Raw genomic sequence first — 15,388 nt, 5'->3', positions numbered from 1 at the left:
GGAAGTGTGGAAAATTGGTTTCAAGGTTGTAAGTGTGAAAGAGAACTTACAAAGTAAAGATGTCGACAAACTTTGAACACGTGGTGTGAATGTTTATTTCTATAATTGTTCAAAGATATTCCTTAACGGCTAAGGGAAGAGAATCCCAGGATCGAAACATAAGTCAGTTAAGAATATTTTAATTCAGGTTATTAATTTATCTTTATAAGGAAATTACAGAATTAGTAATGTGCATTTACTAATTAGATTTTTCGAGAGATTTCGATTGTTATTTTTGGACAGAGCATTTCCAGGAATTATGAAAACCAAATCTGTGCATTTATGAATATCTTGAGAATATTTTCGGTTTTGGAAATTCCTTGGTGTCCAAAATTCCTTGTCTATAAATACACGAAGTTTTCCTTTCTAGTAAACTAATCCTTCGTAACAACAGACTTCCTCTTTTGTCTTTGTTATTGGTGTAGCCGCATATCGGAGAGGAGAGTAATCTAATTAGGTGAAATCTCTTATGACCGCTTGTTATAAAGTCTTCTTTGGGATTGAGAAGCTCTAGCGCGACCCGTTGGTGGAAAACTAGATAATTGCGGTTTATCTTTGTTTTCGATTGATTTGATTGACTAACGGTGGTTGAAATCTGATTGCACCTGGTTTGTTTATTCTTGAGAATCTTCTCTTATGATATAAGATTCACACAAACTAGTTCAGAGTTTCGACAGGGATATTTAGACTGTTGTTAGTTCTAAAGACGATCTTGTGATAATCCATTGTTAACAGACTCCGTTCTGTGCGTGATTGATCACAAGAGATTCAAGTGATTGTGTGCAGGTTTTTATTGAAGATTTAAGAAGATTTGAAGACAAAGAATATATTGAAGATCTGACTTGGGTTTTATAATCTTTGGTGTGCACAATAATTGTTTGGGTAAAAGAGGATCCAATTATTAATCGGTTTATCCTTGTGGTAGATTGGATTGATTAATTGAGTAGATCGGCATCAACACGGTTCTTCGGATTAAAGGTGTTGTTGGCTTAATCTTAATCGATTACCTTTGGGTGATTGAACATAATATAGATATAGACCCGACGAAGGAGTTTATTTTGAGATAAACGGAAGAACCTTTGTCCGACTCATATCACTTGGTTGAATAGAGTTGATACCAAACAGATTTCTTGTTCCTTTACTGTTTGGAATATGAACCAAAGGGATTGTTCCAAGTACGTGACTTATCCATAAGTCGGAGGCGTGGGAATACATACGGAACTAGGTGAACTATAGGGTTAGTTACTTGGACTCAACTATACGAAGTTAAGTGTAATTTTGTGTAGTGGCTTAATCCTGAGATTATTCAATTCTGGACTAGGTCCCGAGTTTTTCTGCATATGCGGTTTCCTCGTTAACAAAATCTTGGTGTGTCATTTACTTTTATTTTCCGCATTATAATTGTTTTATTATAATTAAAGTAAATTACACAAACGTTAATTCTTATTTACTTGATAAGCAATCCTATTGTGTTTGGTTAATTCCGAACCTTTATATCAAGTAAACATACTTCGCTGTTGTATTGTCTCGATCTCGTATCCATAGACGATCACACGAAGTGTGAACCGATTAGTTGTATTGTCTCGACTCAGTCCATAGACAATCACTTTCGGAGAAAGGACTTATAGGTAGGAAAAGTTTTAGCTTGAGGTATATTTGGATACCCTCGCCTTTCCAATTGGTATCAGAGTAAGCAAACACGAAAAGATCTAACAATCTGTGTTTGGTGCGATCCAACCTATAAGAATTGAATCTATGTCTGATTCAGTTAACGTTTTGCCAAGATTATATGACTCTAAATTGTTTGAAGATATGTCAAACACTGAAATTATTGAGTCACTTCGATCCAAAGAATTTTGGACATTCGACGAATGTCGCTTATATCTTAATCTAACTGAAGATGCTTCTAGCAAGATTGACAGAAAACTTTCTGAATTTGCAGAAATGGAAAAGCAACTATCTAACTTAAAGATTGAGATTAAGATATATGAACAAAAATAAGATGAGTCACTATCTAAAACACTCAAGATTCTTGAAGACTCTAATAGAGTTCAAAATGAAGTTGATGAGTTTCTCAAAGAACTGGACAACTCAAAAAGGAATACTAATTTTAAAGGAAATCAACTCATTCATGAGTATTTAATGAATTATACCTCAGAAGAATCTGATATTCTTCAAGAAGACTCCCAGTCTAACTTTTCAGAAGAATTTTCTCTTGAAGATCATAATGACTCTGATATAGATTATGAGCCTAATAAAACCAGTCATGACTTGTCCGGTGAAAATTCATTAAGTAATTGTCTCATGTCATCACCTAGTTTGTCCAAGTTATCAAAATCTGGACAAATTAATATTGGTCAAGGAACCGATTGTTGGCTATCCCCTATCAAGTTTCAATACGTGACTATAGCCTCGATCCGAATTCGGATCCATATCCGATTAATTGTGGGTGTTGGTGATAAAAACAAAGAAGAACATTCTTTCTCCTTTCTATATCTTATCCGGTTCCAAAAGGACCCTAACAGTTCAAGAAGGTTCGAAGTCTCCCTTCTTCTAATTTTTGCATGTTTGATTCAAAGGGTGAAACTTAATTCAATCCACTCCTCTATTCGAAAGGAAACAAGGGTCGTTCTTAATCCGCTCAAGTTCATCCCAAGGAATAAGATTCAATGCTTAACAAATTATATCAATTGTAAGTGGTACTCTACTTTACTTATTGATTCAATGGAGAATAGAACTAGGAGAAGTAGAAATTCTGTTAGAGGAGAAGGCTCAAATAGAAACTCTATGCTTTATTCCACTTTAAACATCAATCATGAAAATATGTCTAGCCTTGTTTATGATGTTAGTTCTCAAAATTATTTTGTGAGTGATGAGTGTGCTAGGAAATTCGGTTCAATCAAAGAACCCATTATGGAAATGTTGTTTGTTGATGTTTTGGATAAACGTTATGTGAATTTTGTGAACCAACGTGAATGGGGGATTATTCATGAAATCTCATTCAAGGAAACACCGGACCTTGTCAAACTTTTCTTTGCTAATATGCATGAGATGAATTTTTAAGGTTGCACTTTTCGTACTATGATCGGTACAACATCATTTGAAGTCAACAAACAAGTAATTTCGGAACTAATTCTCTATCCTTACATGAATACTTTCTTACCATGTTCGGATGAAAGGTTTACCATGTTCACAATGTTTAAGTTCTATCCCTAGTAGGTAGGTTTTGTCAAAAGATTATGAGGGGTTCTAATAGAAACTATATGTGAAAAAGTCACAATATGTTGAATCGGATTTTGGTTTAGCATAAAAGCATATGTGTTTCGACGGTTTTGAACTTTTGCTTGCAATTGTTAAAACCAGTTTTCAACCTTTCTCTGGAAAAGGTTGAGGTGTGTTGTTATTCTTTTGTTTATGCACAAGGATGACAACGTGGTGATATTTCGATATCAATTATCCCTGTACGAAGATGCTATCACATTGGAGAAATGGATGCGAAATTTGATGTAACAATCTTGCTAGTTAATTGTTTTCCTGTTTAAGAAAAGCCTGAGTTTATATTATTGTTGATGGTGGTTTTTAGCTTAGGTTTAAAATCATAAAACCTTATATCTGACATGACGTCACTAGGACCACTAGCGCATTTATTGAATCATTCAACACGCCTATGTAAGAATTACCAGGGTACCTTTTTTTTTACATATATATGTGTAATGTTCCATGATAGAACCCTTAGTATTGACCGACATCACCTTCGTACACCAAACCCTAAATTCTTACACCACCATGCCAGCCACGCCTCCACGCCAAAGCATGCCAACCATGCCAGCCGCGCCACCGTGCCAATGGCAAGCCGTGCCAACCACATCTCCGCGCCAAGACATGTCACCCATGCCAGCCACACCACCATGCCAATGGCAAACCATGCCAGCCACGTCTCCGCACCACCGTGCCAATGGCAAACCATGCCATCCACGTCTCTACGCCAAAGCATGCCAACCATGCCAGCCGCACCACCGTGCCAATGGCAAACCATGCCAACCACGTCTCCGCGCCAATGCATGCCAACCATACCAGTCGCACAACATGTGTCAATGGCCTTCCGTGCCAGCCACACCTCCGCACCAACGCATGCCAACCATGCCACCCGCGCCACCGTGCCAATGGCAAACCATGCCAGCCACAATTCCATGTCAAAGCCATGTCTTCCCCGCTACATGCCGCTGGCTGCCAAAACGAAGGGTTGCAACAATCAACGGCCACCCTTCCATCTGAGATGCATATCTTAGCCATCCAAGGTCGCCAGCCAACACATGGTAACCTTTGGCCCAACGCCAAAATCCTAGTTTTGGCCACGCCTAAACCGCGCCAAGGCATGCCGACCATGCCACATGTGCCAATGGCATGCCGTGCCATCCACCTTGCCGCTCCTAAACCATACCATGCCGTCCTTTCCTTTACGGCTGCCAAAACGAAGGCGTGCGACAATCAACGGCCACCCTTCCATCTTAGATGCAAATCTTAGCCGTCCAAGGACGCCAGCCAACGCATGGTAACCTTTGGCCCAACGCCAAAACCCTAGTTTTTCCCACGCCTAAACCGCGCCAAGGCATGCTGACCATGCCACATATGCCAATGGCATGTCGTGCCAGCCACCTTGCCGCGCCTAAACCATACCGTGCCGACCTTCCCTTTAAGGCTGCCAAAACGAAGGCGTGCGACAATCAACGGCCACTCTTCCATCTTAGATGCAAATCTTAGTCGTCCAAGGTCGCCAGCCAACGTATGGTAACCTTTGGCCCAACGCCAAAACCTTAGTTTTGGATATGCCTAAATCGCGCCAAGTCATGCCGACCATGACACATGTGCCAATGGCATGCGGTGCCATCCCGTGCCTAAACCATACCATGTCGGCCTTCCCTTCACGGATGCCAAAACGAAGGCGTGCGACAATCAACGACCACCCTTCTATCTTAGATGCAAATCTCAACCGTCCAAGGTCACCAACCAACGCATGGTAACCTTTGGCCCAATGCCAAAACCCTAGTTTAGTCGCGCCTAAAACATGCCAAGGCATACCGACCAAGCCACATGTGCCGACGGAATGCCGCGCCAGCCATCTTGGCGCGCCTAAGCCATGCCATGGCGGCCATCCCTTCACGACTTCCAAAACGAAGGCGTGCGACAATCAACGACCACCCTTCCACCTTAGATGCAAATCTTAGCCGTCCAAGGTCGCCAACAAACACATGGTAACCTTTGGCCCAAAACCCTAGTTTTGGCCACGCCAAACCGTGCCAAGGCATGCCATACCACATGTGCCAATGGCATTCCAACCACCTCGCCGCGCCATACCATGCCGGCCTTCCCTATGCGGCTACCAAAACGAAGGTGTGCGACGATCAACGGCCACCCTACCACCTTAGATGCAAATCTTAGCCACCCGAGGTCGCCAACCAACACATGGTAACCTTTGTCCCAAAACCCTAGTTTTGGCCACGCCAAACCACGCCAAGGCATGCCATGCCACATGTGACAATGGCATGCAAACCACCTTGCCGCACCATACCATGTCGGCCTTCCCTATGCGACTACTAGAACGAAGGTGTGCGACGATCAACGACCATCCTTCCATCTTAGATGCAAATCTTAGCCGTCCAAGGTCGCCAACGAACGCATGGTAACCTTTGGCCCAAAACCCTAGTTTTGGCCATGCCAAACCGCGCCAACGCATGCCATGCCACATGTGCAGATGGAATGCCAACCACCTTGCAGCACCATACCATGCCATCCTTCCCTATGCGGCTACCAAAACGAAGGCATGCGACGATCAACGGCCACCCTTCCACCTTAGAGGAAAATATTATCCGTCCAAGGTCGCCAACCAACGCATGGTAACCTTTGGCCCAAAACCCTAGTTTTGGCCATGCCAAACCGCGCCAAGGCATGCCATGATGACACTCGAGAACACGAAAACTTTTGAGACATCAACACATGTCACAAACTGGGGGATGCTCATGGGGTATTGGTTTGGCGGTTTACAGCGTGCGGCGTACACTATGCCCGTTATAAGACAGTGTCATAAGGATGAGGCGGTTAGTAAATACAGGGGGTAATGGTGAAACGCTTTTTTGTATAGAACATCAATTCCAGGCGTTACCGGTTACCACCTCCTCCCATTTACTCATCCGTTTTCCATTTCTTAATGAGACCAGAGTACGTTTCACTTCGACTTGTATAAATAGGTCTTATCTATTTCCACCGAACAACAAGTTCTGGTCAGGAGCATACAACACTCAGAAAATGTTTGCTAGCTTTCCCATCTGTTAGCTTCACACTTTCTGACACAAGTCACAAAACAACTACTCTTCCAGGATCAACTATTCTGGTCTCAACACTCTCTTCGCTTCCCTCCCCAAAACCAACCCTTCTCCTACTCTTTGTGACCGAAGCAAGTCTGGAACGACCATTTCTTGGTTTAGGCCGGATTTGTACAGATTGATCTCTTGAATCTAAAGTACTCCCTTGCAGTACATTGTTTAGGTTTTAGACTCATTTCTCACCCATACACCCGAAATTACCGAAATCAGCAGAAACCGTTTTCACCCTCAAACAATTATATATATTTATTTCTTTTGCTTAACAAAATTTAGGTTCAATTGATATTTATTCCATGATGTGTGTGTGGATGTGTGTTTCAATTGCTTCCTGTTGAGAAAAACTATTGTTATCTTGCTTTATTGTGTGGTATCAATCGTTCAGGCTTACAAAATTTCGGTACAATTGATGTGTGTGTGATTCAATTGGTTCCGGTTAAGAAAAACTATTGTTATCTTGCTTTTTTATAGTTTCAATGGTTTAGGCTTACAAAATTACGGTGCAATTGCGGTGCTTTTAATGTCTATGTTGTTTCAATTGCTTCCGGTTGAGATGAATAATTATGCAAGTTGATTTATATTGGTTTGTATGAATTATTTATGGCTTAACGAAATAATGTGTTTACGGGATGAGTTGTTTAGTCCGATTCGATTCAGGATAATAAACTAAGTTAATTCTGATCTTAGATTGTCTTACCGAAGTGAGGTTTCGGTTATTCAAGTCTAATCGAATGCCTAAACACGGAAATGCTAGTTAACTAACCTAGTATTTGGTTTGTTTAAAATTGAAAGGTCTAAGTTTATGGATAATTATAACCTGATGAGAAAAATGGAGTTAATCTTTATTTTGGTCTTATCGAATTAAGCGGTTGTTTTTGAACAATCGGTTTAGAAAAGGAACTAATGTGATTAGTTATTTTTGGTTTGCTAAACTAAATGGGAAAAATTGTTTCGGGCAATTGTTTCCTTGGTAACATATCAAAATAAGACTACTTGTAGTTTCGATTTTGATATTGGTTATCAGAACGTGATGTGTGGAACCCTCATGCCTAACTCTACCGGTTTGCAAGTCTATTCTGAGATTTGTAAGATTCTTTTCGTGTTGTCCTTTATTTTTTTGTTTCTTTGTCATTTTTGTGAAAAAAATGGAGAGAAGTATATGGAGTAAACAAGTGATACTAGCATTGATTTTATATTAATTGGTATCACTAAGGAAAAGAACATTGGTACTTGAATGTTTTATCTAACGAAAGAGTGAAAGCACAGACTAAGGGGGAGTAACGTGTCATATAGATTGGTATAACAAAGACGTGCGGATTGAATATCTACCTATCTTCCTTAGGTGGAGTATTTTCTTTGTTATTATAATGTCATCAATGCCATTTTCAATGATTGAATGTAAGCAATTTTACTGTATTGTTGAATCGGGAATCAAGCGGAGTGTTATGAATTCTTGTAATTTGTTTATCCATATGATGTAAGAGTTTTGTCACTAAAATTGACAAAGGGGGAGATTATTAGAGCATTGCTCGGTTGAATCCACCAAGCGTTGGTATGTCAAGTTTGGTTGTCATATTTTAGTGAATCAAAACTCATGTTAAGAGTCGCTTGATTATGTACTAGAGTTAAACTTCGTATAGGTTAGCTTGAAAGCATTAGGATATGAGACATTACAAGTATTGAGAAGTCTTGAAGATGTGAAGAAGCAAGGAGCTACAATGACAACAATCATCCTTCCACTTGAGGTTAGTGATATTTGACTTTAACTGTTTCATTCCCTAACGTATCTTTCAAGTCGTGCATATTGAAAACATAACTGCGAAGCATATATGAACTCTAGATAGACATAGTATTAAGGAATACAATACGAGGTTTATTGCTTAATCATTAAACTTTTTAGATAAGACATCGCCATAATCATTTGAATGTTATTGTGATTATGTGTGGGTATGAGGTGAGGATTTCATCTTAGGGAACAATGTTTACATGTGTTCTAAAGCAGTAAGTTCATAAACTTGTTTGTGAACCGAAAAGGAAATTGCCAGGAGTTATTGGTTTTGTTATTCATTGTATATCTTATGAACAACTAATATGTGTGATAGAGTATAACCTCTCACAACTTGTTGTGTTCTTTGCAGAACTATTCACAAAGTCCTGACTTTTGTATTGGTATTAATTTTATTAGTAAAAGCAATTTTAAGTAATCACCTGTGGTAGAACCGTAAACCCATGATTGTGATTGAATGTTGGTTTGATCAATCACATAGTTCTTGAAAGTCAGGTGAACCAATTCTAAACTTGTTTTAAAGTGTGGCAAATCGGTTTCAAGGTTGTAAGTGTGAAAGAGAACTTACAAAGTAAAGATGTCGACAAACTTTGAACACGTGGTGTAAATTTTTATTTCTATTGTTCAAAGATATTCCTTAACGGCTAAGAGAAGAGAATCCCAGGATGGAAACATAAGTCAGTTAAGAATCTTTTAATTAAGGTTATTCATTTATCTTTGTAGGCAAATTACAGAATTAGTAATGTTAATTTACTAATTAGATTTTTCGAGAGATTTCGATTGTTATTTTTGGACAGAGCATTTCCAAGAATTATGAAAACCGAATCTGTGCATTTATGAATATCTTGAGAATATTTTCGGTTTTGGAAATTCCTTGGTGTCCAAACTTCCTTGTCTATAAATACACGAAGTTTTCCTTTCTAGCAAACTACTCCTTCGTAATAACATACTTCCTCTTTTGTCTTTGTTACTGGTGTAGCCGCTTATCGGAGAGGAGAGTATTCTAATTAGGTGAAATCTCTTACGACCGTTCGTTTTAAAGTCTTATTTGGGATTGAGAAGCTCTAGCGCGAACCATTGGTGGGAAACTAGATAATTGCGGTTTATCTTTGTTTTCGATTGATTTGATTGACTAACGATGGTTGAAATCTGATTGCACCTAGTTTGTTTATTCTTGAGAATCTTCTCTTCTGATATAAGATTCACTCAAACTAGTTCAGTGTTTCTACAGGGATCTTTAGACTGTTGTTAGTTCTAAAGACGATCTTGTGATAATCCATTGTTAACAGACTCCGTTCTGTGCGTGATTGATCACAAGAGATTCAAGTGATTATGTGCAAGTTTTTATTGAAGATTTAAGAAGATTTGAAGACAAATAAGATATTGGAGATCTTACTTGGGTTTTATAATCTTTGGTGTGCACAATACTTGTTTGATTAAAATAGGATCCAATTAATAATCGGTTTATCTTTGTGGTAGATTGTATTGGTTAATTGAGTTGATCGTCATCAACACGGTTCTTCAGATTAAAGGTGTTGTTGGATTAATCTTAATCAATTACCTTTGGGTGATTGAACATAAGATAGATCTAGACCCGACGAAGGAGTTTATGTTGAGATAAACGGAAGAACCTTTGTCCGACTCATATCACTTGGTTGAATAGAGTTGATACCAAAAAGATTTCTTGTTCCTTTACTGTTTGGAATACGAACCAAAGGGATTGTTCCAAGTACGTGACTTATCCATATGTCGGAGGCGTGGGAATACAGACGGAACTAGGTGAACTATAGGGTTAGTTACTTGGTCTCAACTATATGAAGTTAAGTGTAATTTTGTGTAGCGGATTAATCCTGAGAGTATTCAATTCTGGACTAGGTCCCGGGGTTTTTCTGCATTTCGGTTTCCTCATTAACAAAATCTTGGTGTGTCATTTACTTTTATTTTCCCCATTATAATTGTTTTATTATAATTAAAGTAAATTACACAAACGTTAATTCCTATTTACTTGATAAGCAATCCTATTGTGTTTGGTTAAGTCCGAACTTTTATATCAAGTAAACATACTTCGTTGTTGTATTGTCTCGATCTCGTATCCATAGATGATCACACGAAGTGTGAACCGATTAGTTGTATTGTTTCGACTCAGTCCATAGAAAATCACTTTCGTAGAAAGGACTTACAGGTAGGAAAAGTTTTAGCCTGAGGTATATTTGGGTACCCTCGCCTTTCCAATTGGTATCATAGCAGGAAAACACGAAAAGATCTAAAAATCTGTGTTTGGTGCGATCCAACCTATAAGAATTGAATCTATGTCTGATTCATTTAACGTTTTGGCAAGATTAGATGACTCTAAATTGTTTGAAGATATGTCAAACACTGAATTTGTTGAGTCACTTCGATCCAAAGAATTTTGGACATTCGACGAATGTCACTTATATCTTAATCTCACTGAAGATGCTTCTAGCAAGATTGACAGACAACTTTCTGAATTTGCAGAAATGGAAAAGCAACTCTCTGACTTAAAGAATGAGATTAAGATATATGAACAAAAAAAAGATGAGTCACTATCTAAAACACTCAAGATTCTTGAAGACTCTAGTAGAGTTCAAAATGAAGTTGATGAGTTTCTCAAAGAACTGGACACCTCAAAAAGGAATACTAATTTTAAAGGAAATCAACTCATTCATGAGTATTTAATGAATTATACCTCAGAAGAATCTGATATTCTTCAAGAAGACTCCCAGTCTAACTTTTCAGAAGAATTTTCTCTTGAAGATCATAATGTCCCTGATATAGATTATGAGCCTAATAAAACCGGTCATGATTTGTCCAGTGAAAATTCATTAAGTAATTGTCTGAAGGCATCCCCTAGTTTGTCCAAGTTATCAAAATCTGGACAAATTAATATTGGTCAAGGAACCGATTGTTGGCTATCCCCTATCAAGTTTCAATATGTGACAATAGCCCCGATCCGAATTCGGATCCATATCCGATTAATTGTGGGTGTTGGTGATAAAAAAAAAAGAACATTCTTTCTCCTTTCTATATCTTCTTCGGCTCCAAAAGGACCCTAACAGTTCAAGAAGGTTCAAAGTCTCCCTTCTTCTAATTTTTGCATGTTTGATTCAAAGGGTGAAACTTGATTCAATCCACTCCTCTACTCGAAAGGAAACAAGGGTCGTTCTTAATCCGCTCAAGTTCATCCCAAGGAAGAAGATTCAATGCTTAACAAATTATATCAATTGTAAGTGGTACTCTACTTTACTTATTGATTCAATGGAGAATAGAACTAGGAGAAATATAAATTATGTTAGAGAAGAAGGCTCAAATAGAAACTCTATGCTCTATTCCACTTTAAACATCAATCATGAAAATATGCATAGCCTTGTTTATGATGTTAGTTCTCAAACTTATTTTGTGAATGATGAGTGTGCTAGGAAATTCGGTTCAATCAAAGAACCCATCATAGAAATGTTGTTTGTTGATGTTTCGTATAAACGTTATGTGAATTTTGTGAACCAACGTGAATGGGGGATTATTCATGAAAGCTCATTCAAGGCAACATCGGACCTTGTCAAACTTTTCTTTGCTAATATGCATGAGATGAATTTTGAAGGTTGCAATTTTCGTACTATGATCAGTACAACATCATTTGAAGTCAACAAACAAGTAATTTCGGAACTAATTCTCTATCCTTACATGAATAATTTCTTACCATGTTCGGATGAAAGGTTTAGAGTTAAGAATGATACTATTTCATCAAAAATTGGAGGAGTATGGTCAGGCAATTCTTTACTTCTTCACAATGTTTAATTTCATTTGAAAGTATTTGGAAAACTTGCTACTGCAAATTTATGTCCTAGTAACATGCATAAGACCAAATGGACAAGAGATGTTGCTGAACTTGTATATCATCTTGTAAATGGAGTCAAAAACTTTAATTTCTTTGGTCTAATGATTAGACAAATGATTACTATCCGAAGAGGTAGAAGAAGAACTCCTGGGTTTGCGTGTTTGATTACAAGAATATGCAGCTCCTTTGGAAATGTTTGGAAAAATACCAGGGTAAAAGTCCCAAAGAAACTAGGAGAAGGAATACTCAATCAGATGAGGGGACAAGTCTTCCATGCACCTCATCCTATCAGAATGGAAGGAGATCCTCAATCTCTCAGAAGAAAACTAGAAAGGAAGAAAAACTGTATTATCGACCTGATTGATCGTGCAACAGAAATACATCCTGATCTTACCTACGCTCTAAATGTTATCTCGGACAGTTACAAAGGCACCTCCTCTGAAGAAGAAGAACAAAACACTGGCTTGGACATCTCTGACTAATGTCCAAAACTGAATATGTAATATTATGTACATTATTGAGAATTGTGTGTAAGACTTGTTTCTTTTTCTTGCATGTTTAAGTACTGTAGAACTTATGAATGTTTACAGGATGTTTGGTTTCGGTTTTACTACCTTAATATTCGATCTCATATATTGCGAACCCTCATGGTTTGGGTGACTTTTTGATTTAGCGGGATTAAGTTCTAGCCCTAGTAGGTAGGTTTTGTCAAAAGATTATGAGGGGTTCTAATAGAAACTATATGTGAAAAAGTCACAATATGGTGAATCGGATTTTGGTTTAGCATAAAAGCATATGTGTTTCGACGGTTTTGAACTTTTGCTTGCAATTGTTAAAACCAGTTTTCAACCTTTCTCTGGAAAAGGTTAAGGTGTGTTGTTATTCTTTTGTTTATGCACAAGGATGACAACGTGGTGATATTTCGATATCAATTATACCTGGACGAAGATGCTATCACATTGGAGAAGTGGATGCGAAATTTGAGGTAACAATCTTGCTAGTTAATTGTTTTCCTATTTAAGAAAAGCCTGAGTTTATATTAGTTGCACGTAATCTGTTTTTTTTGAAGCAAAGCTAAATTATTTTCTTTGTATTGATGCAGTGAAATTCGACGGGGCTTGGTATGCAACTGTTGATGGTGGTTTTTAGCTTAGGGTTAAAATCGTAAAACCTTACATCTGACATGACGTCACTAGGACCACTAGCGCATTTATTGAATCATTCAACACGCCCACGTAAGAATTACCAGGGTACCTTTTTTTTTACATATATATGTGTCATGTTCCACGGTAGAACCCTTAGTATTGACCGACATCACCTTCGTACAACAAACCCTAAATTCTTACACCACCGTGTCAATGGAAAACCATGCCAGCCACGCCTCCGCGCCAAAGCATGCCAACCATGCCAGCCGCGCCACCGTGCCAATGGTAAGCCGTGCCAGCCACATCTCCGCGCCAAGGCATGTCAACCATGCCAGCCGCACCACCGTGCCAATGGAAAACCATGCCAGCCACGTCTCCGCACCACCGTGCCAATGGAAAACCACGCTAGCCACGCCTCCGCGCCAAAGCATGCCAACCATGCTAGACGCGCCACCGTGCCAATGTCAAACCATGTCAGCCACGTCTCCGCGCCAAGGCATTCCAACCATGCCAGTCGCACCACATGTGCCAATGGCATGCCGTGCCAGCCACACCTCCGCGCCAAGGCATGCTAACCATGCCAGCTGCGCCATCGTGCCAATGGAAAACCATGCCATCCACGATTCCATCCCAAAGAGATGTCGGCCCCGCTACATGTCGCTGGCTGCCAAAACGAAGAGTTGCAACAATCAACGTCCACCCTTCCATCTGAGATGCAGATCTGAGCCGTCCAAGGTCGCTTGCCAACACATGGTAACCTTTGGCCCAACGCCAAAACCCTAGTTTTGGCCACGCCTAAACCGCACCAAGGCATGCTGACCATGCCACATGTGCCAATGGCATGCCGTGCCAGCCACCTTGCCGCGCCTAAACCACAATATGCCGGCCTTTCCTTTACGGCTGCCAAAACGAAGGCGTGCGACAATCAACAACCACCCTTCCATCTTAGATGCAAATCTTATCCGTCCAAGGTCGCCAGCCATCGCATGGTAAGCATTGGCCCAACGCCAAAACCATAGTTTTGGCCACGCCTAAACCGTGCCAAGTGCCAATGGCATGCCGTGCCAGGAACCTTGCCGCGCTTAAACCATGCCATGCCGGCCTTCCCTTTACGGCTGCTAAAACGAAGGCGTGCGACATTCAACGACCACCCTTCCATCTTGGATGCAAATCTTAGACGTCCAAGGTCGCCAGCCAACGTAGGGTAACCTTTGGACCACGCCAAAACCCAAGTTTTGGCCACGCCTAAACCGTGCCATGGCATTCCGTTCCAGCCACCTTGCTGCGCCTAAACCATACCATGTCGTACTTCCATTCATGGCTGCCAAAAAGAAGGCATGCGAAAATTAACGACCACCCTTCCATCTTAGATGCAAATCCCAACCGTCCAAGGTCACCAACCAACGCATGGTATCCTTTGCCCCAAAGGAAAAACCCTTGTTTGTCCGCGCCTAAAACATTCCAAGGCATGCCGACCATGCCACATGTGTTAATGGCATGTCGTGCCATCCACCTTGTCGCGCCTAAGCCATGCCATGCCGGCCTTCGCTTCACGGCTGCCAAAACGAAGGCGTGCGACAATCAACGACCACCCTTCCATCTTAGATGCAAATCTCAACCGTCCAAGGTCACCAACCAACGCATGGTAACCTTTGGCCAAACGCTAAAACCCTAGTTTGGCCGCGCCTAAAATATGCCAAGGCATGCCGACCATGACACATGTGCCAATGGCATGCCGCGCATAAGACATGCCATGCCGGCCTTCCCTTGACGGCTGCCAAAACGATGGCGTGCAACAATCAACGGCCACCCTTCCATCTTAGATGTAAATCTCATCCGTCCAGTGTCACCAACCAACGCATGGTAACCTTTTGCCCAACGCCAAAACCCTAGTTTGGCCGCGCCTAAAACATGCCAAGGCATGCCGACCATGCCACATGTGCCAATGGCATGCCGCGCCATCCATCTTGCCGCGCCTAAGCCATGCCATGCCGGCTTTCCCTTCACGGCTGCCAAAACGAAGGCGTGCGACAATCAACGGCCACCCTTCCATCTTAGATGCAAATCTCAGCCGCCCAAGGTCACCAACCGACGCATGGTAACCTTTGACCCAATGCCAAAACCATAGTTTCACCACGCCTAAAACATGCCAAGGCATTCCGACCATGCCACATGTCCCAATGGCATG

This window comes from Papaver somniferum, chromosome 6, assembly GCF_003573695.1.
Source record: "Papaver somniferum cultivar HN1 chromosome 6, ASM357369v1, whole genome shotgun sequence".
In the NCBI taxonomy this organism is placed as follows: domain Eukaryota; kingdom Viridiplantae; phylum Streptophyta; class Magnoliopsida; order Ranunculales; family Papaveraceae; genus Papaver; species Papaver somniferum.
Note: the sequence above shows the minus strand (reverse complement) of the source record.